Source organism: Ambystoma mexicanum, chromosome 3q, assembly GCF_040938575.1.
Source record: "Ambystoma mexicanum isolate Mex_15411 chromosome 3q, UKY_AmexF1_1, whole genome shotgun sequence".
In the NCBI taxonomy this organism is placed as follows: domain Eukaryota; kingdom Metazoa; phylum Chordata; class Amphibia; order Caudata; family Ambystomatidae; genus Ambystoma; species Ambystoma mexicanum.
This window is the reverse complement of record NC_090926.1, coordinates 1193177025-1193203010: the sequence shown is the minus strand read 5'-3', so window position 1 is coordinate 1193203010 and position 25986 is coordinate 1193177025. Positions and strand designations below refer to the sequence as shown.

Below are 25986 nucleotides of genomic sequence, written 5' to 3'. Positions count from 1 at the left end.
GGTCACAATTCAGTGTTCTGGTCACTGGATGCTTGTTATCCAGGTTGTATGGGCCATCATCATGTGCCCAGTACTTTCACGATGGAAAGGTCATAGATTCCAATGTAGATTCCTCCAATTAGATGGAATGACAACGATTGTGTGATGGTGAAAGGAAAGCTACATATGACACTACATTTAGAATTAGTGATTTGAGAACTTCTAATATGAGCTAATCAGTGATTACAATTTATAATCAGTGAAATAAAGTGTACTATTTTCTTTGAAATTTTTATTATTCCCCTAAAAGTAATATTTACCTTAAATGCTACTTCAACATTATGCGTCCCTTCATTCTCACCTTCACATTTGGTAAGGAATTGCCTTCACTGACTGAAGAGCTGAAAAGCATATACACGATACTGCCTCTCTACATATTGCTTGAGTTTAGACTTGAAGTGGAGGAATTTCCTCCAGCATCACGCGTGAGGTAAATCCTCCACCTGACCGCTGAAAAATCATCAAAATTGGTGGAATTACCGCAGGTGGTAATTCCTCCAAAATCCCCATGGAGTCCTATCGACTTCAGAAAATAGGGACTTCCACTGCCTACCACTACTTACCACTACTTGTAATCCCGCAGTAATTCTGTGGGACCAAGTGGCGCTACGGTTATTCCATTTGGCGATAGTTTGGCGTAATTATCACCGATCTACTGCTTAGCTCCTAATGAAAGAGGACGTCCCCATTCATAATTCCATGATAACCCTTCAGAATAAAATAAGATACTGTTCTGGGGAGCACTTTGTCTCAGTGGACAATGCAGTAGTGATTTATAGAGGATAGAGATTTAAACTCCCTGAGGGACCCGGCTGAAGTGAAGCAACAGCAGCATCTAGAAGGCTAAGAGCTCTAGGATGCAAATTGCTAGAGGCTGAAAATGTGTGCAGAAGGGTGGCAAAAAACGATATGTGTGCCATTGAGGAACTGAAGTCTTATGTGTAATAAAGCAGCTAAAGGTCTTTCAACCACCTAGATGCAAAAAAAAGTGAATAGAGCCATGTCTGACTACATACTCTGATTTAGACCAAGGTTTAACCGACAAACGATTGGCCTCCAACCACTTGACCTAATGCAATTTGACATGCAAATGAAAGGGAAACACCTCTTAAGTGAACTGCGACCTAAAAGTTGGTAGTCCCACAGAAAGTTCAATAACCGGTGAGACTCTATTCAACCCGGTTTCCACTCTGTGCATGTAAATAGTTATTACATCTCTTTTAGAAGATCTGAGATTGGGGATTGATGTGGGAGATCTTGTACTTCTCAATTTATTGGTAGCCTTCGACTTTATAAGCTACCCTATCCTTCTTTTCTGGATATATGATATTATACCTCAATGCAAGGCTTTATAGATTGGATTAGATGATGTGACAGAGCCTGCTTCTATCCCCTCCTAGGGGGCCAGTGTGCCTGAGCACAGGTCCCCTCCCAGGCCTTCCTTACCTGAGGTGTCTGGCAGCCGGGGAGGGCAGGGGGCGGGCAAGCCAGCGCAGGAGCAGAGGCCGCAGCAGGGAAGGCTGAAGGGTAAGCCAATGTTGGAGGAACTACCAGCCTTCTGCTGAGGGTGGATGTGGGGACAGAGGTGACGGTGGACAGCCGAATGAAGAGAGATGCTGGATGTGGCAACGTTAAAGAACCGGCCACAGGAACGGCCGCCGCACCGAGATGGATACCACGAGACAGTAGCAAGCAGATGCATGGGATTGTTGAATAGAGTGGCTCCTGCTGGCAGTGCATGCTGTAAAGTTGAGCCCAGGTTCACACAATTAGTCCGAATAATACTCAATGATGGAGGACTCAGGTGAACGTCAAAACCCAGCTTTATTCAAAAAACGAATTAAAGCCGGTACAGCACACAAGCATTTCATTCTCATAGCTCTCACATTTTCAATGACTGCAAACAGGTTTTGTGGCAAAACTACATCAATAATGGCATCACATTACACTATCAGTTTACAAAACCTACGTGAAAGATTGGGTTGGTTAATGGTTCAAACTACATATAGGATGTATAAGGGGTAGTCACTGTATTGGTTGATGGGTATCCAATGGCTCCTCCTGAACCATCCCACTATTGATACTGTTTTGAGTACATCATTACAGGGACAGGTAATTGGTTGGCTCTATCCATCCTAGGCAGTGTGGCAAGGGGCCTCTCATTGGTTTGTATCTAGCTTACCAACCTTGTGCATCCTGGCAAGGTGTCAGGATATGCGCGAGACATAAATGGGGGAAGAGACTTCCATGGTCTTCCAAACTTCCAATTAAAGAATACTCCTAATCATCCCGAGGCGATATTACCAACCTTGTGCATCCTGGCAAGGTGTCAAGATATGCGCGAGACATAAATGGGGGAAGAGACTTCCATGGTCTTCCAAACTTCCAATTAAAGAATACTCCTAATCATCCCGAGGCGATATTACCAACCTTGTGCATCCTGGCAAGGTGTCAAGATATGCGCGAGACATAAATGGGGGAAGAGACTTCCATGGTCTTCCAAACTTCCAATTAAAGAATACTCCTAATCATCCCGAGGCGATATTGCCTTCGCTATCCTTTGAACTTGGCCCTGTGTGCAGTCTATGTGCACGCTGAGGGAGTTCTGCATGTGTCCTATCTATGTTTGGCTCGTAATGAATAACCAATGTTCTTCATATGCGGATCACATGTTAGGGTACCGTGCTTGAGAGTTAGCTAATTCTAACGTGTATGTTGTGTTCTTTGTGGCTACTTGTGGCGCTAGTCAGTTACTTCCTATACATTATTTTGGCTTACTTATCCCATTACCTGGATATCAATGTATGTTTGTGATTTAAAAAAAAATGATTAACTAGTAGTCTACCGCTCCTTATCCTGGGAACTGTTATCTTGTGCCTGTATTTCGCTCCTCTATTACTCACTTCCTAGCTTCTGAACTTGGCTCTGGCATTGAGCTACTGTATGGGCTATGCACAAGTTTAGAGAATACATGGCTTTTTGTAGGCGCAGTATCTTGGGTTTTGAGGCCTTGTGAATTCTGATGCCTGTTGCGGCATCTGTATTAGGTAAATGGCTGCACTCCTGTCTTCTAATCTCCATATTGGCGACCTATTGCTGCGTCTATTCATCTAATATGTCTGCCATACGCTGATGCCCATGTTGTGTATTCAGCACCTTATGAACCTTTAGTTCAACTGCCCTATTGGTGTAGCAAGTCCCTTTCTTGGAACACAGGAACCTCCTGTCTTCTTAAACTGTGTTGCACTATTTTACTGAATACTCTTTGTACATTTTACAAACTACTTTTAGTCCTTACTTGTGTTGCGCAATCTAACTAATCCTTTATGGCAGATTGCATGTATATTCTCTTTGGTTAAGCATATTATTTCACAGAGTTCAGTTTAACTTCTATTATCCCACCTTAGGAAGTCGGGTGAATTAGCCTTACACGGAATGATGGGATTAGGGTATATAACCATGCAGACCATACACAGATAATTCTTCTAACTTGCAACAACCACAAACTCCTATCCATAACTTTGCACAATGATTACTTCAAAGTTATACCTGGATACAACTATCAACATATATACTAAATCACACTGTCACCGAGATGCTGTTGCTTAGGGTGGCATCAGATATCTTACTGACATCTGGCCGAACCAGTTAGGAGAAAGCACTAAGACTCCAGCAATGGTGAAAAAATCATGTTGAATGGGTGGATGCTGAACCCTCTGCCCTCGCAATCACAGCAGTTTCCCCAAAAAGCTTCTTCAGCATCAAGGTACTAAACATATATTCCCTTCCCCACCTTCCCCTCACTATTAAAGCAGTAGTGAGGCTGGCCGTCTTGCACCTGGTCCATGGCAAGCATATCTTTGGGCATCCCTAAGAACATGTTGCATCAACTGCAGAGGCCTCAGCACACAGCTGGCCATAATTAAAGTTTCAGCACATCTCATCAGCAATGTGTTCTTTGCACTGGCTGGACCTAGCAAACTGGGTGTATTTTAAATCTTTACGCATGGCACAAAGGCATTTTACAGCTCAGGAAAAGGTTTCCTGTTTGATAAATGGACCCATAGTAGCCAAATCGCATGATTAGCAAATTAAATCCAAACCATTGTCTACATGCTTTGCTAGGTAGCTGCAAGAACATGGAACACCGTACCATTCAACTTCAGAGTAATTGATGATCATTTTTCATCAGAAATAAACTGAAGAGATACCTGTTTAGCAAAGTTTTCTGTAGTTACAGGGGCTGCCAGCTATGTCAAGAACCATGGCGGACGATTGCACAGTGCCTTGAGGCACCCATACATAGACAAATTGTGTGTCCTCCTTGATGAGCTCACTACTTGCACATGCTATTACTCCATACTTGTGGGAAGTTCCTGCTCATATCGACGAGAACAGAGCATCTTTTTGGTGCATTGGAAAATCGGTCTATTTGGACTGGATGCATGTTTGCGTGCACAGAGCTACCCAGCCGTCATGCTCCTTCAGGTGCCACACTCGGCCTCGTCCTGCCTGTCCTTTTGCATTGCCTAGGCTGTACCTGACTGATGTCTAGTTTAGCAGGGAAGGTGGGACAGTGTATGGCGTTAGGGAGACTATGGACGAGCCGTACAGTAGTCACTAGGCGAGATTATTAAGCATAGGCAGGAGGTAGACCTGACACCCTCTAACCAAAAAGGTTCTACTAAACAGCATGCCCAAACCTGCCATCTGCCTGAGAATGGGAGCCATAATGACCTCCCAAGGCACATGTATTTAGAAGGCCACAGGGGCTCCTTTGGCCTGAACTGAATTGGAATGAAGCCTCCTGAAGAGGAGACAAGCCCTCACATGTGAGGTAGGATACAATCCACCAAGATATTGTAGCCTTAGAAGTTGACTGGCTGTAGGAACGGCCACAGTAAAGAACTTTACAAGGACCTAAACTTGTGGGTCCTGTCCAGGTAAAATTTGAGGTCTGAATTGCGAAAAGGGTCCTTTTCCCCTTCTGAGGAAGGATTAGGGAACAACAATGGTAAAGAAGTCTATTAGTTAATGTAAAAGTCTGATATTGAAAGGTGCACAAAAACACACCACCTTTTCCTTGTGGAAAGTGGTAATGGGCTCAACAGCGGAAAGTGTCTGCAGCTTACTAACCCTTCGGGCTGAGGTGACAACCACAAAAAAGGCTGTGTTTCAGACCACCAGATTGAGGTCTGCGATGGGCTTGAATGGTTTTAGGCAGGGCAATGAGCATGACATTAGTCTCAGATAACGTGTCGGAAAGACAGGAATAGCCACTGCCAATATTATTAATGTTCTCTTATACTCTGCCCTTGAAGTAGGCCACTGGGCCACCATGATGATCTTCAAATTCTCCTGGGAAACTCCAGATGCCCTATGGTTACTTCATCAAGACTGACATTTGAAGATATCGAGGGGAGGGGTGCCACATCATCCCCTCTCTCTGCAACAGAAGGTCATACCTCACTAGGAGCCTGACAGGAGCACAGGGGGCAAGCCTCTTAAGGACGATGGCCACAAGGGAGTCACCGGATTTATTGCACAAGAGCATGTCTCAATGCATATCCTGAGGACTCTGCTGATGAGGTGAAAGACAGGATTGTGTACTGCAGAAGTAGGATACTGACCCACAGGTGGCATGTTGTTGGTATAAACTTGTATTAATCAAAAATAAAAGAGAAAATGTACCTCTCCCTTAGTCTAAGAGGGGTTTACCTACCTCAACCAAAGGGTTCAGTCAGAATGTCAAGAGTCCCATGTCCTGTGTCAAAACCCTGCTTCTGTCCCTTACACATGTAACTAATCTAAAGGGGTAGTGGATCTTATTGGTCCAGAAGAATAACGGCTCACAAACGTCCAGTCGCGTGCAGTTAATCTCCCCGTCTAGCTGGAGAGAAAGCGTCCGCGAGTGCACAGTGTAAGTGAAGGCGCGGGTGCTAGATGCCGTTATAGAGAAGTACGGCGTGTATAGAAACCGTGCGTGCGCGTGGCCTGATGCTCCGTCGCTCTGGCCAATCCCCTGCAGGCGCGGGTGGACGCGCGCATTCCCGGATGTGTGTCCGCTTGTGGCCATGGAAACTGTCCGTAGGTTTCCGGAAAAGGTCATATTGGAATGTGCCCTCCTTGTGTCTGATCGTAAGGTCCAGGAAATTAATCTCTGAGTTGTTATTATCAACGGTAAATTGAATGTCCCTATTGCGGGTATTCAGCCATGTCCAAAAAGCCATCAGTTCATCCGCAGTGCCAGTCCAAATAAATATCACATCGTCTATGTAGCAATGCCAGTTGGTAATTTGCGCCTGCCATTGGTTCTGGTTTGAGAAAATGTGGTCATTTTCAAATTTGGCCATATACAATATCGTCAAGCTTGGTGCGAATGCCGCACCCATGGCCGTGCCTTTGATCTGGACATATATTGTGCCATGAAAAGTGAAAAAGTTTTTGCAAAGGGCGTTCTCCATTAATTCTAGGACAATATTGATCGGGGTCTTGTGGGTAGTGGGGTCGGCAGACATCCACTCCCGGGCACACTCGATTGCATCCACTTGGGGGATATTTGTGTACAAAGACTTGATGTCCATTGTGACCAGAAATTGACCCTGCGGGTCAAATGGGAGGCCCTTAAATACGGAGATGGTATGCGTAGTGTCTTTCAAATACGTATGTGTTTGTGTACTGATGGGTTGAAGAAAATGATCTACAAACTTGCACAGGGGCTCCAGAATTGAGCCACAGCCAGATACAATCGGGCGGCCAGGTGGATTAAGGGGATCCTTATGTATCTTTGGTAGGGCATAAAAGCATGGTGTTCTCCCCGATGGTTTGGCCAGGAAAGCTGCCTCCTTATCAGAGATCCAGTCTCGTTCTTGTGCAAAGGCAACTGCATTGCTTATTTCCTGACAAAGGTCCTTCGTAGGGTCTTTGCGAAGGATCCTATAACTGTCTCTATCATTGAGAAGTTGCAAAACCATCTCTTGATATTGTGTGTTGCTCATTATCACCAGGCCTCCTCCTTTGTCAGAGGGTTTGATAACAATCTTTTTGTTGCTCTGTAGTGATATCAAAGCCTGTCTCTCTGCTGTACTAAGATTATGTTTCGTTCTCAAAGTACCAGTTTTAAGACGATCTAGGTCCTCCAGTATGCATCTCTCAAATGTGAGGAGATCGTGTGGAATCTGGCCGTCAGTTGGAGTAAAGGTGGAAGGTTGGTGCAGACCGGTGTCATCTTTATCAGCTTCCTCATCCAGGTTGTGTTGTTGGAAGAAGGTGCGCAGTCTCACCTTGCGGAGAAAGGTGCGCAACTCCATTTCTGTATCGTACCAATCAGTGGTGGCTGTTGGTACGAAGGAAAGTCCTTTCGATAAGACTGATAGCTCAGATTTTGAAAGTTCAAGTCCGGCTAAATTGAAAATAGGGGTTGTAGGAGAGGTACCAGAGGGGGTCAATACCTCGGTCGGCGTCGGCGTTGATTTGTTCTGCCTCGGCTGGCGGGGAAACCCCATTGTGGTTGTGCCCATTGGGGGTTGCCAAAACCTCCACCTAAAAAAGGAAAGAAAGCCGGGGGGGGGGGGGGTTGTTGAGATGGATACGCAAAATTTGCCTGTGCTCGACCCTGTTGTCGGCCCTGTTGTGGCCTGGATTGGTCCTCTGAGGAGGACCCACTGCTCGAACCTGAAAAATGGACGCCCCCACATCGACTTCTTTGAGGTCTTGTGTTAGGGTTACCAGGTGTTGTCCCCTGGTTAAGGTCTGAAATGCAGTTATCAGAAATGTATGGATACACTACTTCTAACTGAAATTCTTTAATGTCTTTTCGGATCTTCCTTGTTTTTCTGGTAAGTGTGGTAGACTTGAAATCGTCAAATAATTTGTTCAGATCTGAAATTTGATTTTTGGCATTGGTAATGGCAGTATTAGTTAAGAAGGTGGTTTCTTCCAAATCTAAATCTTTCTGTATGGCGCTACTAATCCGTTGTGCTGTGTTGATGGTGAGGACCATCAGGTCCCGACTGCATTTAGTTGCGATGTAACTGAAATTTGTCGTGTACTCCTTGTCGTCCATGAATAAGCATGGTGTGTTCCGAATTACTAGGCCACTGGGGATGATGTTGGCTTTTAAATATTCCCTCAAGAAATGTGCGTGAAGTTCTGTTCGAAAACACTTTTTCTTGAGACGTAAAAGGGTTTCCCCTGAATTAGATGTACCCACTGGGGGATTTGTGCCAGTGGGGTCAAAGAAAGAGGGGCCAGAAATGGTGTCCTGAATCTGTTGTTCCGTAAAACTCAAAGTCTGTCTTTCTGCCATACCAGAAAAAAAGGGAACATGTAATAGATGAGTCCTCACGGACTACTGAATAGGTCCAAAATGCTCAGCAGCCCAAGGTGATAGAATACCGAGTATCAATATATTTTGGGAGAAAGAATCAATAGGGGGAAAAAAAAAATTATGGACTATAAAATAGAGGTACTGTAGACCAACGTCCTAAGTCGGAGAGTTAAACCCTAAAGCAACAAGGTTGCCGGGGTTGGTACCAAAAAAACCCCAATGGGGGATAGGGTTGGGCTCGATTCAGAAGGGGTACTGAGCCACAGGCATAATATGTAAAAAAGAGGGGGGTACCCTTTCTAGTGGACAAGCTCAAGGCTAAAGTACTTCACAGGTAAAGGAGGGTGGTCCTGCCCACAGATTGATATGTAGGTTGGTCTATTAAGTGATGGATCCAAACCTAAGGTCAAAGGTGTATTGCCTTCTCACTGAGCTAAAACAAACCAAAGAGTAGCAAACCAAGGTTTTATTTGATAGTTGTATAGATAAGTATTCAATACATAAAAGTTGAGAACAATTGTTGAAAAAAAGTTTAACATACGTAAATGAAAAGTTAAGACAACATATAATACCATCAATAAAAATTCATAACAAAAAACAAAAGTATAGTATTAACAGCAAAGTGAACAATGAGTACTGTATTATCAATATATAGGTCAATCTTAAGCAAAGGTTTATTTTCTATTTCCTTGCATAGTGGTGAACCAATTGAAGTGGACACACAGGTCCTTTGTGAAGAAATTCAAGGTTAGAAATTCCTTCATGAATAACCTAGTGGAAAGTTGCTTGGTCAGATATTACTTTCCAGCATAGTATATTTCCAGGGTCCTATGGAGAATAAGATATCTTAGTAGCCAACGTGACAGAGACTGAATAAACAGGGTCTGATTCAGACGGGAACAGATGAATGTAGCAGTTCCCGGGTGGGCACGTTTCGGAAAAAGTGCATTAATGTAGCGTCCGCCTTCATCAGGGCTCCGTAGGGGCGACCCTGCAGTGGGTGAAGATAGCTTGAGTGAGTAATTTTACAAAGATGCCAATGGTCATTTGGCATATATTACAGAGAATCTGGTCTTTCATACAGCAAGGCGGCGGCTTACCTGCCGGTGCTGAGATCCCAAAAAACTCGGTATCCAAATCACCTGAGGGCAGAAATGGGGCTGGGCAAGGGATGATACTCAAATAGGTCCTGTTGAACACAGAGCTGGCCCAGGGCAGTAGTCGTTGGGTAAAGTGTTGTGCTGCACAGGGGACAAAAGAAGGGGAATATATAATTACTATGGGTGTTGTATGGACCTCACTACTAGCTGCAGTGGCTTGTGGTCAAGTGTCAACACACAGGAAAGAAAAAATGCAAGCAGCGGTACCTTCAGGTGGACAAGTGAAAGTTCACTTGGTAGTTGATGGGTAGGAATGGCGGTGCAGAGATTCTTCATCAGCAACAGGCGTGGTTACTGCAAGTGGTCCTAGGGGGAATCCTGGACAATGGAAAAGAAAAAAGCAGCCCAAGGTGAGGTAGGGTGCCAAATCACCCGGTCATTGGAGGTAAGGCGTGTAGGCTACATGCGTGATCCATGTGTGGAACCTTAGAGCGGAGTACAGGGTAGTGTCTACTGGTACGCATTTAGGTAGTGGCTAACTATGAAGGTTTGAGCCGTCGGTGACACCGTGTACAGCTAGGAGAAGGAGGGGGTAGGGCCTCCCTCCTGTGCCCCGAGTATGCTAATGGAGGCAACCCTCGTGGCCGTGAGTGCAAAACGAAAGTGATGACTTACTCACACCCAGAAAGCTTACCTCGCGTAGCAGCTCACAAACGTCCAGTCGCGTGCAGTTAAACTCCCCGTCTAGCTGGAGAGAAAGCGGCCGCGAGTGCACAGTGTAAGTGAAGGCGCGGGTGCTAGATGCCGTTATAGAGAAGTACGGCATCTATTGCAACCGTGCGTGCGTGTGGCCTGATGCTCCGTCGCTCTGGCCAATCCCCTGCAGGCGCGGGTGAACGCACGCATTCCCGGATGTGTGTCCGCTTGTGGCCATGGAAACTGGCAACGGCATACAGAGTTTGCTGCTGCAGGACTGCTCATAACGCAGTCGGGATTCATCCCACAAAGTGTGTGTACCGTGATACATACAGAGGATACATTACAAGTTATTACAGTTATTACAGTATTGATAAGAAATGTGGGTAATTCACAAGACACTGGCAGTGGTGTGAAAGTCTATAGTACAGGTTTCATGAGTAACATAGTGGATCCATACCATAATACAGGGCCTGGTGCAGGGGAAAGTTTAGTGGTGTCCTTTGCCCAGAGCCAGTTTTTCACGTTGCATCTGAATCTGGAATAGGGTTGATCAGCTCTCAATGCAGTAGGGAGAGCATTCCAGGCACGGGCAGCTCTAACAGGGAAGCTTGCGCCACCTGCTTTTGTCAGTCTGAATCTGGGGATTTCTAGAGCAAGATGGTAGGACGCTCTAGTATGGTGACTGGAGGATTTTCTAGTCAGTCTGGCCGAGAAATATGGGGGTGCAGTGTTGTTCAGTCCTTTGTGGGTGAGAGAAAGCGTCTTGAGGAGGATTCTATCATTAATTTTTAGCCAGTGATGGTCTTTCCTGATGTTAGATATATGCACTCTGCGGGGTATGTCCAAGGCTGCTCTAAGAGCATTATTCTGCAGTATTTGCAATTTGTTTATGACAGTTTTATTGGCACATGCATATAGGGCATTACAGTAGTCCAGCTTAGACATTACTAAAGCGTTGGCTAGAGTGATAAAGTTGGTTTTGGAGAGATAGGGTCTACAGGCCCTGATTAATTTGCAGGTGTAGGCTGTAGATGAAGCCAAGGAATTAACTTGTTTCTTAAGAGATAAAGTGGAGTCAAGGTAAAAACCTTATGTTTTTACCTCGGTTACCACCTTGATTATGTTGCCATCAATATTAAAGGCAGTATAACTGGGGCTGAGTTTTTTGAGGTTACAGTCGGAACCCAGGATCAGTATCTCTGTTTTGTCGTCATTCAGGCAGAGGCTGTGAGAGGCCATCCATGCCTGAATGAGGAGGTAAATCTTGTTTACCAGTGCAGTGTCTTCGACAAAGTTGCCAGATAATGGTTTGAGGATTTGCGTGTCATCCGCGTAGTTAGTATAGGTACCCCCAATCTGTCAAGTTTGTCAAAGAGTGGCTTAGTGAAGATATTGTACATTGTAGGGGAGACACATGAACCTTGTGGGAAACCACAGGTGATTTGTATTGGGTCCGCTGAAGCTACAGGGGAGAACACTCTCATCGTACGGTTGGCTAGGAAGGATTGTACCCAGGATATAGGTTTGCTTGAGAAATAGGCGGCAGATGCTAGAAGCTTGCATAACACTGCATGGTCCACTAGGTCAAAGCCTGCCGATAAGTCAAGGAGGAGGAGCATAGCTGTATTACATTTATCCTTCAACTCGTCGATTTGTGTCTTGACGTCAATTAGGGCCGTTTCAGTACCATGTTGTGGTCTGAACCCAGATTGGTGTGATCCTAGTAGTTGGTTTTTCTCCAGGTAGATTTGTATCTGGAGGTATGCTACTCTATCAATAATGTTCAGGAGGAATGGGACCGTGGTAATGGGCCTATAATTAGTGGGGATAGCTGGGTCAAGGGTTTGTGTTTTGAGGAGAGGCAGTACCCAGAATTCTTTGAAGTTGGTAGGTACCGTGCTAGTTCTAAAGGAGGCGTTAATTAGCTTAGCGATGAAGGGTGCTAAGTCTCTAGCTGCGTCCTTGATAACTTGTGCCGGGCAACTGTCACCATGGCAATTAGATGGTTTCAGAGAGGATATGACCTTGTCAGTTTCCAGAATGGATATGTTAGTAAACCTGAAAGGTTTGCAGTTGTTTAGTGTATCTGATCTAGGTGTATCTGTTGGGCTGGTGGGTATATGTTCCTGTGGAACTCAAGGAAGCTTTTTTCTTAGCAATTTTGTTTTGTAGGGTTATTATTTTATTTGCAAGAGCATTTTGGATGTTTGTACACCATTGTTTGTCTTTAGGGATGTTATCTGTAGGAGCAATCGGGTTTTCCATTTCCTGGAGGATGGAGGAAAGTTCTTTTGAATTCGAGTTAGCTTTACTAATTCTCTCATTGAATGTGTCTTTTTTGGTTTGGATTATTTCCTTCTTGGATTTATTTGCAAAATTGGTGAGTAGCGTTTTATTCTCAGCTGAAGGCGAGTGCCTCCAGATCGCTTGGAGTTTACGTTTTTGGAATCGTCGTTCCTTAAAAATGGGGGGTAAACCATGTGTTGAGGTGCGATTCTTTTGCGTAGTTTGATAGGGGCAATTGTATCCAAGGCATTGGACATGGTTTTGTTGAATGTCTCAACTAGCGTGTTTGGGTCAGAGTTGAAGGCACTAGAGGTAAGAGCTGGTAGGAGGAGTGGGAGTAGTTTTTTAGCACTAATTTCTTTTTTTGCTTCTGGTTGGCAGGGGTGGTGCTAATTCACGAATAACTGATTTAGGCGGTTCTATATTAGATGAGAAACAGATGAGATGGTGGTCGGTCCAGGTATGGGTGTGATGTTGGAGATGGCAGTCGCGCAATTGCGGTTGGCTATCCAGCCTAATGTGCGTCCTTTTATATGTGTGGGGGCTAAGACTTTTTGAGCGAGGCCATGATCGACTAGAATAGATTGGATAGACTGAGCCTGTTTGTCCTCAACATTGTTAAATTCTAGGTTGAAATCACCTAGTAGTAGAAGCTGGGTGGAGTCTTTGATGTTGTTAGTGAGGAGGCTAGAGAGGTCTTCCTCAAAGTTACCTAGAGGGCCTGGAGGTCTATACACAAGAAGAATGGTGAATTGTCTCCTGTGATTGTCCAGGCAGGCAAGGGGTTAACAAATCTCATTCCCCTCTTCAGTTTGAGGGGTTGCTTCACCATCCCAGATCCAGAATGATAAAAGGTGGAATCTTTAACCCCATCAACTGTGCCTAAGAAGCCTAGGACCATAACGGCCCAAGGTAGAGAAGAACACTCATCACCTTGAGCTTGGATTAAGGCACCACACAGGAGACCATGAAGCCTCAGGAGCCTTTGAAACCATTAGGATTGGTCGCTGAACAGGTCAAAGAAATCATGCATGCCATGAACTCTCTCCTTTGTTGGAAAAAGTCTGGCCTAGTGAATGTCCAAAACAAAGCCAATAAAGGTCAACTTCTGGGAAAGTCTCAATGATTACTTGGATGTGGTCACTGGCATGCCAATGTCGAAATATTGAGCCGGGTAAAACCTGAAGAGACGACTCTGCTCTCGGGGGTCAGGACGCCTGTACCAGCCTTTCGTTGAGGTAAGGATACATGTGGATGACGGCATGCATACTTTAGATGTAGGGCGCATATCCAATCTTACTGACAGCAAACAAACCAGATGTGCACTAGTGTAATCATCTCAAACTGTTCCACGGATAGGAAGGAGTTGACGGAAGGCAGGTTTCTGACTGTGGGCAGTTCTACATGGTTGTTTTTTGGTACAGAGAACAGCCTGGAAAAATAACCTGTACCCCTCTGGTGAGCGGGAACCTCCTCCACTGCCTGGATGTTAAAGAAGAATTCTCAGATGAAGCAGTGAAACTGGGAGGGGGGCAGAACTGGAGGAAGCAAAGGTGATACAATTGACAAGACCCAAGGGCCCAATGAAATAGCCCTCATTCCTCTACATGGAACACGATTATGCCAGTCAATGAATACGACTTCGATCTGAGGAAGAGAAGGGAGCAGGAACAGATGCATGGATGCACCCCCTGGTGTCAGTGCATTGCTGTTTCTTCTGATTAAGGAGGAATAGTCACCTTGCCTAGCCTGCCTCTCTCGAAACTCCTTAAAATTGCAGAAGAGCAGGATATACTCCCTGAGAACCACTGTAAGAAGGAAAAAGGTTTGTACACCGGCTTCACCAAGACTTCCAAATTATGCCTCTCAAAAGGGAGAAACAAATATAAACATTAGCCACAAAGTCACTGGTTTTTAAAAAATAAACTTTCATTGACGGTGACTTTGAAAGACAAAACCATAGCCGTGCCCAGTTCAGCGTGAGCTTTCACTGGGGAAAAGGAGCAGTGTTCCTAAGTTTAAGGAGGCTACAGAGAGAGCGCACTGAACTGTCAGCAGAGGCATAGACAGGGTAGCCTGAGGGGCAAGGCCCACCTTCAATCAGAAGTGCTCTGTGGATATTTACAGATGTCAATGTCACTGAGGTTTGCCCAACTACATTAGCTTCAGGCCCCACGTGTTTGACAATCCTGGCTATGCCTCTGGCTGTCAGCACACTGCATTGCATAATACTGAGCCGGATGAGTGACCTCAAGAAAGGCTGATGTCCCAGTGATGCGCTGGTAAAAGTAAAGGGGCGGCAGAGAGAAACTGTTCACTGCCAACCTCACAGACAAGACATCACATTTACTTGCGCCTGAAGGTTTAGGATGGTCTCAGTGCTCGGAGTGTCTGTGTAAATCGATTATAAAATCAATGGTGTTTGTGCAACAGTTAATCAATTCCTTCAAATGGTCCTAATATGTCATCGTCAACGTGGAATGATCACTGGCCTTCCCGTGCGTTACAGCACTCGCAGCCGCCTTCCCCAGCTGCTTGATTGTCTAGAAACTGGATAATAGTGAGGGTGGACTTGTAGATCCGTGGCAGCTTTAATTATTTGAGGAAGGAGATGATGGAGGGGGATAAGGCAAGACGACGAATAACCTGCCTCTATGGCACCCACTGCATACACAGTCCTTTAAAGGTTATTGCATCGTAACCACTTGCTACAACAATTGCTGTCGTTTGGAAAGGCTTTTTCCTTTTCACGTCATTGAGATACCAAAAGGTGAAGGAAGGAAATGATTGAGTCAATGCTGCTACCATACTGGCAATTCTTCTATGTAGCTTTCCATTCAATTATTTATAACCTGTGCGTGACCGGAATTGGTCAGAGCCCCGGGCCCTTATTGCCTTGCTTTTGCACACACTGGGCCTTTCTATCTGCCCCCTGAATGGTTTGCAGCCAAGGGTAACTCTGCCTCTCTGGTATTCCTTTCAATCTGCACTTTTTCGTTTCTTTTCTCTTTCTTCACTGCTCTTTGTTCTCTCGTTTTCCCTTTTCACTCCTAACTCTGTGCCCCCTGCCCATCCTCACTCCAGCCCTACCCCTTGCCGACAGGTCTGTGCTTTACCCACGTGACCGGAATTGGTCATCTTTCCCAACTCCCTCAGGACAGACTTGCCTGGGGCAGCTGGCGCGAAGGGTTGAAAGCAAAAGGGCAGCTCCCCTCCTAGGCAGCTCCCTTTCCCCGTTTGTCCATGTTCGCCCAAGTGAGACAACACCAGGCCACACATCCTACCAGCAACGACAAAGTAAATATCACTGTTCCACAATCAGAGCTACTATTTTCAGTTCATAAACCCATGCTTACTACCACGCCACATATCAGGTGACCATAGACATTGCAATACTTTGCTTTGCTTCTCCATGCATACATTTCACAGTGGTAACTCTTACAGTTGGCCATGTACTGCATTTAGCTATGGCTTTGAATTTAGCCTGTATAGCATCTAGTTGTGATTTCAATTGACCCTGTATTGCATCTAGCTGTGATTTAGAATTTGGTCTGTATTGAATTTGTGATTTTTAATTTGGCCTGTATTGCATCAATGGGTGATTATGAATTTGGTCTGTATTGAGTCAAGTTGTGATTTTCAGTTGAGCCTGTATAGCATCTAGCTGTGATTTTGAATGTGGCCTCTATTGCATCGATGGGCGATTATGAATTTGGCATTTATTGCATCTAGCTGGGTTTTTTAATTGAGCCAGTACTGCATCTAGCAGTGATCTTGAATTGAACCTGTATTGCATCTAGCTGAGATTTTGAATTTGGCCGTATTGCAACTAGCTGTGATTTTGAATTTGTTCAGTATTGCACCTCGGTGTCATTTTGAATTGTGCCTGTATTGCATCTAGCTGCAAATTTGAATTGAGTCTGTACTGCATCTATCTGTGATTTGGACTTTGGCCTGCATTGCACCTAACATTTGAATTGCGCCTGTATTGCAGCTAGCTGTGATTTTGAATTGAGGCTGTGTTGTATCTAGCTGCGATTTTGAATTTAGCCTGTATTGCATCAAGCTGTGTTTCTGAATTTAGTCTGTCTTGCATTTGAGCTGTGCGTTTAAACTTAGCCTGTACTGCATCAAGCTGTAAATCTCGAGTACAGCCCGATATTGTTTGCTAATTGAACAGTTACATATACCATGCCAACTAACTCTACATACACCACTCGAATACACATGGCACAAAACCTCAGCCATTCGAATGTGCAGCTTTCACATGCATAGCCCGACACCTCAACCTCTAGAATGCAGCTATCCCCCACAATAGAATTCGGTCCAGCTGTGCACCTAACGTCTCACCTGCTTCACATGCTTTGTGCCAGACCCCCTGTAAGTGACTTCAATCCAGCACTCCAACTAAATCAATGCTTAGGATGGGATGCTTGTGGGATGTTTTTACCCATGCATCCAAGCCCTACCATAAAGCTGTGCATTACTGGCATTGAAAACATCATGATGGCCAGAACTCCCCAGAGAGTGCACAGGGAAAACATGAGGAATAGACTGCCACCCATTTTTGCCTATGTTGTGAGCACAGGAGGGCACTGCCTAAAACCACCATTGGGCTACACACACAGTAGCCTGAAACCATTGGGAATGGCAATGCTGATTGCCAAAAGCAACCCAGAACTGTGGGGAATTAATTTCTTAATGTCAAAAATGGATGCAATACTGGTGCTCACCACTATCAGAAAGCCGGCGTTTTAAAACCACCAGACTTTTGTGTAAAACTGAACAAATGAACCCAAACCAGGCCAAGGAAAGACTTGCTAAGAGGTGGATACAATGTAAAACTATATTCTGAAATGACTTGAAGGAAGTAATTATTTAATCTATATATAAAAAATAGCTGTGGATGTCAGCAGCTTAAGTGAATTTGGGGGTAAAGCTACTAAAATCGAAATGTTTAGAATAAATGAGTGATCTACGTGTGAGTGTCACATAGGTTGCAACTGTTAAATGTCATAGTTTTGAACTTAGAATCAGCATTCTAGCTGCATGTGCAAAAATTGTAAGTTGGATTTGAATGTAGAAAACTGAGAACTAAAGTGACCTTTAGCTGAATTCTGCCTGACAACTACCCCCGACAGGAGTTGAACTGGCTCAACAACTCTTCCCAGGCCTAGCTGCATCCTGCTGCCCCTGCCAAAAGGAGATAACACTCCTCTGATTGGATTAGGGGAGGAGCACCTGGGGACTGCACGAAGTTGAACAAAGCCCTGTCCTGGACTCAGGCAAATGTTATATTGGGGGGGGTCGTAAAATGGCTTCCTCTTGGGAGAAACTGGGAGGGGCAGTGCCTGTAAGAGCAGCTGAGCTTGGGGGAAGTGGATAAACCAGAAATTCCACCATGTGCTTTGGAAAACCACACCCCTTTGGGGCCAGAGCATGATTTTAAAAAGATGGATAATTCACAGTGCAGACTTGTCAAAATTATATAAATAACATCATCATTTTTGTGATTTTTCTGTGTACATTTTAAGAGGTGTTAGGACCCTGTGGTATGTCCTTGGGGATAGTAGCGGAAAAAAAGGTTGTTACTCCAAATGTATGCATGTTAAAAATCTGACACTTTATCATCTGAAACCCATATACCTGGGGCACATTTGTGCAAAATCTGGAAAGGTTTAGAGGTCGTTATCTGGATGAAAAGGGGAGAATTCTGTCATAAGTGGACACAACATCGTACAAAGACAGGGATCGGATGGTTTGGTGCTACAGAAAATATGTTAACTGGACCTATAATATTAGAAAAATGGTACATAGATAAATATGTATTTGGGTCAGAAATAGATTTGTGTGCAATTTGACAAGGGGAGGTTCCTCTGACCATAAAACCTACAGCATCACTCTGACACTCCATTTCTTTCCCCCAATCAAGGGAGAGAGGAAAGCTTGGCCAATGATAAGTGAGAGGGTGTGAAGAGGTGCCGGAAGCGGCCTTGGGAAAAACCACCGATTCGCACACATCGGTCGAACTCGGCGGTCCTGACAGGAGCGGAACTGGCCCCGCCGAACGCTACGGTGGGGTTAGCTACTCACCTTACTGGAGTCGCCGACCCGGACTGGGAAGGGGGCGGGAACCTTGTCAGGATGCAGACCGCGGCCCGCGGCCGAGGAGGAGTAAGAATCCCGACATCAGAGGTCACCCCTATGTGCCCAAGTCCCGGCGCCGCATGGATGCCGCCGATGGAAGCACTTCAGGAGCAGTCCCCATGCTGCAGGGGCAGGCAAAACGGACGGCAGGGAAACCCGGTTTTAAGGGGGGCGGGGCCAATCCTTCCCAACCAATAACAAACGAGCCAGGCAAGACGTCTGCTCATTGGTGGGGATTTGAACCAAGGGAAGTATATAAAGGCCCGCCTTTTCTAAACAAGGCTGTCTGTTATTTTCACAGGACACCGAGGAGCAAGCAGGCAACCCCGAGTGGTGGGCCTACCCAGATAACCCGAGTTAGAGGACCACAGCCTTATCACAAGGGCGAGTGGGGAAGGAAAAACCCAGCGGTGAAGCAACCGCCAGAACTTTCAGTTTGTTGTTTATGTACCACACCTCAGTTATTGTCTTTTCCCGGAACATCCATACGGCAATAATAAAGATTATTGCAAAACGAGCATAGTCTCCTGTCCGTAATTGTTACAACTGGCGACGAAGGTGGGATATCGACGGCGCAATGGAGGCATTGATAAAAACGCTATCGGAAGGACAGCAGCAACTGCAGCAGTTGGTTCAGATACAAAACCAACAAGCAGCTGCCGACCGCCAAGCCTTCCAGCAGGCATTGCAGGTACAAAGCACGGTGCAAACTACTGCACAGGACAAACATCATGACACTATATCGAAGCTAACTGAGCTGGTGGCTAGCTCTAGGACACAACCAATGGTCCCATCCGCATTACTACAGAAGTACAAAGACGGCGAGGACCCTGCCTTCTTTTTTACAAGCTTCGAAAGAATAGCCAGGAACGCACAGTGGCCCCCCGAACGATGGGGACAATATGTCGCCCCCTTGTTGTCCGGCGTCATGCAAGGAGCCTACCAGGCGGCAAACCCCACCGGGAATACTCCCTATGGTGAAATAAAGGCGGCTGTACTGGATCGTCTTGGCCTTGATGAAGAGGCCTATCGAATCCAACTAAGGGACACCAAGTTACGACCTGGGGAAAATCCACGGCAGCTGTATTATCGAATAAAAGACCTGGTGGAAAAATGGCTGTCAACTCCGACGGTCGTAACTCAACCGATACTTGAAAAGATTATCCTTGAGCAGTTCATAGAAGCCCTACCAGGACAAATGCAGAGGTGGGTGAGGCAACATCACAGACCCTCCCTAACTGAAGCGGTGGACATTGCCTCTGCATATCAAAAAGCTGGGTACCACAGGTTTCCACCCACAGGGATAACAGCCCGCATAGCAGTACCAACGACTGATGCCCCGCTGACCAAAGGGGTCAGACCACAACAGTTGAGATGGAGACAACTCGAGGAGGCGGTTCGGAGGCCAGACGAGAAGAGGTCTGGAATTGAAGACAAGTCCGCGGGGACCAGTCCGGGATATCGGCAACCGCAGTGCTTTGAGTGTAACGAATGGGGCCACATAGCCCGGTTCTGTCCCAGGAAAAGATCCGCTGAACCAATGGATATCGGGTACCTGCACGCGCTACAAGAAGAGAGCATACCCGGTCCTTACATCGTGGACATACGAGTGGACGGCAGACCCACACGCGGTCTACTTGACAGCGGCAGCCGGCAAACCGCCATATCACCTAATGTAAGTAGCAAACCCAACTTACTTAACGTGTCCGTACCTATTAAATGTATTCATGGAGATATAAAACTTTATCCGATGAAAAATGTGGCTATCGAAATTAATGGGGAGTTGTCACCCGTGAGGGCTGCCGTCCTACCTTCTCTGCCTGCCCCGGTAGTCATAGGGACTGATTTACCTAACTTTGACCAGGCACTGTTGATGGAGGGGAGAAGGGACGTATGTCCCGAGTCAGAACCGGGAAGGGGCATGCCTAGTCCAAGAACCCTCAATAAAAAGAGACGAAACCGTATGGACTGGTGTCAGGCTTGTTATACGACTAGAGCAATCGACTGGAGACTAGAGGATAATGAAGATAGCATCAGGACAGAAACCCTAACGGACAACACCCTCAAGGTAGCCCGGGAGAGGGCTACACAGGAAGGGGATCCGGATCTTTCCAGGGGACCAGGATTTGTGCTTCATCAAGGTTTACTGTACCGAAGATACAAGACAGATGATGGGACTGTTAAGGAACAGTTGGTTTTACCCAAGAAGCAACGCCCCATAGTGCTGCAATTAGCCCACAACCATCCTTGTGGAGGCCACATGGCTTCGCTGAAAACACAGCAAAATATACTCAAACGGTTTTATTGGCCGGGAATTTATGGCGAGGTGGCTCAGTTCTGCAAAAGATGCCCTACCTGTCAGCTAACGAGCGGAGTAAAACCAGCCAAAGCTCCTCTACAAAAAATGCCCCTTATAACAGTACCATTCCAGAGGATCGGCATGGACATTGTCGGTCCATTAGAACCAGCCAGTCGAGGGTATAAATACATGCTGGTCATAGTCGACTACGCTACACGTTATCCTGAAGCATTTCCCCTTAAAGGGACGTCAGCCAGACAACTATGTGATCAACTCATACCCTTCTTTGCCCGAGTTGGCTTACCCTCAGAAATCATCACTGACCAAGGGACGAATTTCATGTCGACTTTACTGCGACAAGTGTGTGAACGCCTACACATCAAGCAGCTAAGAACATCCGTGTATCATCCCCAAACCGACGGCTTAGTCGAAAGATATAACAAAACGATAAAGAAAATGTTGAAAAGGGTGACAGGACCAGGTGCCCAGAACTGGGATAGGGCGATACCTCTTGTTCTGATGGTCCTTCGAGACACACCCCAATCCTCCACGGGGTTTTCCCCCTTCGAACTCCTGTTCGGGAGACAACCCCGAACTATCCTAGACCTGGTTAAGGAAGAATGGGAAGCCTCCGAAGAAACGACCCTAACCGAATATACCGAGGAACTGAAGGAACACTTAAGCGCACTGCGTGCTTTGGCGGAAGCCAACCTTTCTCATGCCCAGAACATACAAGAGAAAAACTACAATAAAGGGAGCAGAATGAGAAGGTTCAGCCCAGGAGACAAGGTACTCGTTCTCTTACCTACCAGCGCCAACAAATTACTGGCCAGATGGAAAGGCCCGTACGAGATCACGGATGTTCTCAGTCCCGTGACCTATAGGGTGCACCAACCTGACCGAACCAACCCGGATCAAATATACCACATTAACTTGTTGAAGGAGTGGAATGAACCCCGGGTATCAGCACTAGGAACCATCGGAGACATAGAAACATTGGAAACCGCGAACCCAGACCCCGGTTCGCTGGACCGCGTCCAGTGGGGGAACGCCCTATCGCCACACATGAGAAGGGAGCTGATGCATAGGCTACTACCCTACAGAAATCCTTTTCCACCCTACCAGGGAGAACCAATTTACTTGAGCATGAGATAAAAACAGAGCCCGGACAAGTAGTACGGGTCAGACCCTACCGGATACCCGAAGCCCGGAGACAACTCATAAACACGGAGGTGGATGAAATGTTGCAACTAGACATCATTGAGCCTTCAGTCAGCGCTTGGTCGTCGCCCATCGTTCTGGTCCCTAAACCTGATGGCTCAATTCGCTTCTGCATGGACTACAGGCAGCTGAACAGCGTGTCCAGTTACGAAGCATACCCAATGCCACGGATGGACGAGTTGTTAGAGGGACTCGGGGCTGCCCGGTACCTGAGTACGCTAGACCTAACAAAGGGATACTGGCAGATCCCTTTGCGGCCCAAGGATAAAGAAAAAACCGCCTTTTCCACACCAAGGGGACTGTATCAGTTTAAGGTTCTTCCTTTTGGCCTACATGGGGCACCAGCCACCTTCCAAAAACTTATGGACATCATCCTAAGACCGCATGAGGGATATGCAGCGGCCTACCTTGACGATATCATCGTATACAGCAAAACCTGGGAGGATCATCTGAACCATTTGGAAAAGGTGGTAGCCGACCTACATGTAGCCGGCCTTCACATCAATCCCCGTAAGACCACGATGGGAACTCACGAAACAAAGTACCTCGGCCACATGGTCGGGGGTGGAATGCTGAAACCACAGATGTCCAAAACTGAGGCCATTCATCGCATCCCAACACCTGTGAACAGGAAGCAAATACGGGCTTTTCTGGGGCTCGTTGGTTATTATAGGAGGTTTATTCCCGATTTCTCTGCCATAGCCGCGCCACTCACCGATGCGCTAAGACTCAAAGGGAACCCAAACCTGACCAATAACAAAGACGCCCTAAAGGCCATAGACCTGCTAAAGGAGAGGATCACATCTGATCCGGTATTATGTTGTCCCGACTTTCAGAAGCAGTTCTTCCTCCAGACCGATGCCTCGGACCAGGGCTTGGGCGCAGTCCTGTCTCAGGAACAAGAATCGGAACTGCGGCCCATTTGCTTCATCAGCCGTAAATTGCTACCACATGAGTCGGCGTACTCCACGATTGAGAAAGAATGCCTGGCCATAAAATGGGCGATTGAATCCCTCAAGTACTATCTGGTTGGTCGTCGGTTTACGTTGTTCTCGGACCATGCCCCTCTCCATTGGCTTGCCCGACACAAGGATACCAACCAGAGGGTTCTTCGCTGGTTCCTCTCCCTACAACCCTTTGACTTTCTGACTCTGCATAGGCCAGGCAGATTTCAGCTGGTGGCGGACTACCTGTCCAGATGCTCCCACTGGCCCGATCGGCCAGATCCCGGGGTGAGTATGTGTGAAGAGGTGCCGGAAGCGGCCTTGGGAAAAGCCACCGATTCGCACACATCGGTCGAACTCGGCGGTCCTGACAGGAGCGGAACTGGCCCCGCCGAACGCTACGGTGGGGTTAGCTACTCACCTTACTGGAGTCGCCGACCCGGACTGGGAAGGGGGCGGGAACCTTGTCAGGATGCAGACCGCGGCCCGCGGCCGAGGAGGAGTAAGAATCCCGACATCAGAGGTCACCCCTATGTGCCCAAGTCCCGGCGCCGCATGGATGCCGCCGATGGAAGCACTTCAGGAGCAGTCCCCATGCTGCAGGGGCAGGCAAAACGGACGGCAGGGAAACCCGGTTTTAAGGGGGGCGGGGCCAATCCTTCCCAACCAATAACAAACGAGCCAGGCAAGACGTCTGCTCATTGGTGGGGATTTGAACCAAGGGAAGTATATAAAGGCCCGCCTTTTCTAAACAAGGCTGTCTGTTATTTTCACAGGACACCGAGGAGCAAGCAGGCAACCCCGAGTGGTGGGCCTACCCAGATAACCCGAGTTAGAGGACCACAGCCTTATCACAAGGGCGAGTGGGGAAGGAAAAACCCTGCGGTGAAGCAACCGCCAGAACTTTCAGTTTGTTGTTTATGTACCACACCTCAGTTATTGTCTTTTCCCGGAACATCCATATGGCAATAATAAAGATTATTGCAAAACGAGCATAGTCTCCTGTCCGTAATTGTTACAGAGGGGCAGGCTTATCTAGGCCCAGGCACACACCCATTTTCAAAACACATAAAAGGAATATTGAAACCCAGGTAGGGACATTCACTTTCCACTTTCTTGCGGGACGCTTTGCCGGGAGACTTCAGACTTCACATCCAGAGATCCAGACTTCAAATCCATCAATCTCCAGAGACCAGAAATTAACTCCAGAATTTGTAGCAGAGAGGCCTGAATCCACAAGCTGAATCCTCTTCAGCAGGCCTCAAAACCAATCAAACTATTCAACAGCCGGGCGCGCTGTTTGAATTCTTTGCCAAGAACTTTTGCAAGAACTTGTAGCAGTATCCAGAAAGCAGTGCTGTATCCAGAACCGCTAGCAGAACCGATAACAGAACCAGAGACCTAGTGACCCAGATCGCTGTGAAGAACTGCTAGCAGAAGTCCAGCCAATCCTGACCCGATCGGTGACGAAGCCGCATTCCTGTCCATAATCTAGTGTGAGTACCCAGCTACCACTGTGCAAAAACCAATCTCTTGGTTTAAAATAATCTAATTCAAACTATTTTAGCCTATTAGAACTGCCTCCTAAAATCGTGTCATTCTGTCATCTTTAAAACTGAAAACTGTCATCTGTCATTCTGAGCTTTAAAATTTAAAATCCGAAAAAACTACCTTTACTATATCAGCCGTATCTCCGGAACCGTTTGTGCTAGGAGCGAGTTTTAACTGTCATCTTAAAGCTAAGATTCTAACATCCTACTCCTTATAGTGCTTCCATAATTGCGCTCGACGCACGCGACTAAATTTGCCACGATTCGACATTTTGCTTCATTTTAGCCACATGTAAGAATACTTGTCCTTGCTTTCCTTGCGGAAATTCGTGTGCAACCTGACAATCATTCATAGAGCATTGCTAAAGTGATCCTGAATTAATTTAAGTATCTCTCACTCACCCTGAACCTCCTATAGGGAATTAAAAGCATTTTTCGCATATTTTTCACTGAATTGCAACCACATCAAAGTATATTGCCTGTGTTTAAGACTCCTACCTGTTTTCCTCTAAGCTTGCTAGGGGGGAACTGAATTATATTTGATTGCATTCCTGAGAACTGTGTGCTTTCCTCCCATCTCTTTACCTTGCATAGAGGGGGCGGGGGGTGAATTGTCAAAGAAAAGTGATTACATTGTCTTTTGTTGAAGTCATATCAAGTTTATTTTCTGTACTGCATTGTCATTCATCATTGCATTGTCATTGAAGCCATAAAAGCATTCTCAGCTACTTTATCCTCTCTATATCACTTCTAAGCCATTAAAAAGAGTGTACCACTGTAACATTATCCATTGTTGATCACTATCATCTTCACAAGTGTGCTATCAAACATTAATTTATTATAAAAGTGTGATATATATATATTGTTTAATTTTCAAATAAACCTTTTAATTTGCAAAACAAACCTACTTCTTGGCTCAGTGGGGTCAGGGGGATTCTAAGAGGGGGGTGTTATACAAGCGTTGTCATCCAGAGTACTGAACGGGATATAAAAATACATCAATAAGGGTTTTCCTCAGCATCCCAGAATAGGCATAGACTTAGCTGTAGTGTAGCTGAAGGTTTATTTGAAAATTTAAACAATATATATATATATCACACTTCTATAAATAAATTGATAATGGATATTACACTTGTGAATATGAGCAGTAGTCAGCAAGAGGTAACTTATGAATAGGAACAGAAGAATACGGTGGGAAAGTATGCTTTATATGGTTCAAGGAAACGCAAGGTGGAATAAAATGCAGTACAGAAATAACTTGTTATGATTTTAGCAAAAGGTAATATGATCACTTTTTCTTTTGACAATTCACTCCCCCCCTATGCTATACAAGAAATGGAAGGAGAGCACACAGTCTTCAAGAATCCCAACA

The 25986-nt window shown here is 46.0% G+C and overlaps 1 protein-coding gene across 3 annotated transcripts in view; it reads left to right on the top strand.

Moving 5' to 3' along the window:
• The window catches only part of COL5A3 (collagen type V alpha 3 chain), an 899023-nt gene that overhangs the window by 536650 nt on the left and 336387 nt on the right, over positions 1-25986 (top strand). The window lies entirely within an intron of this gene.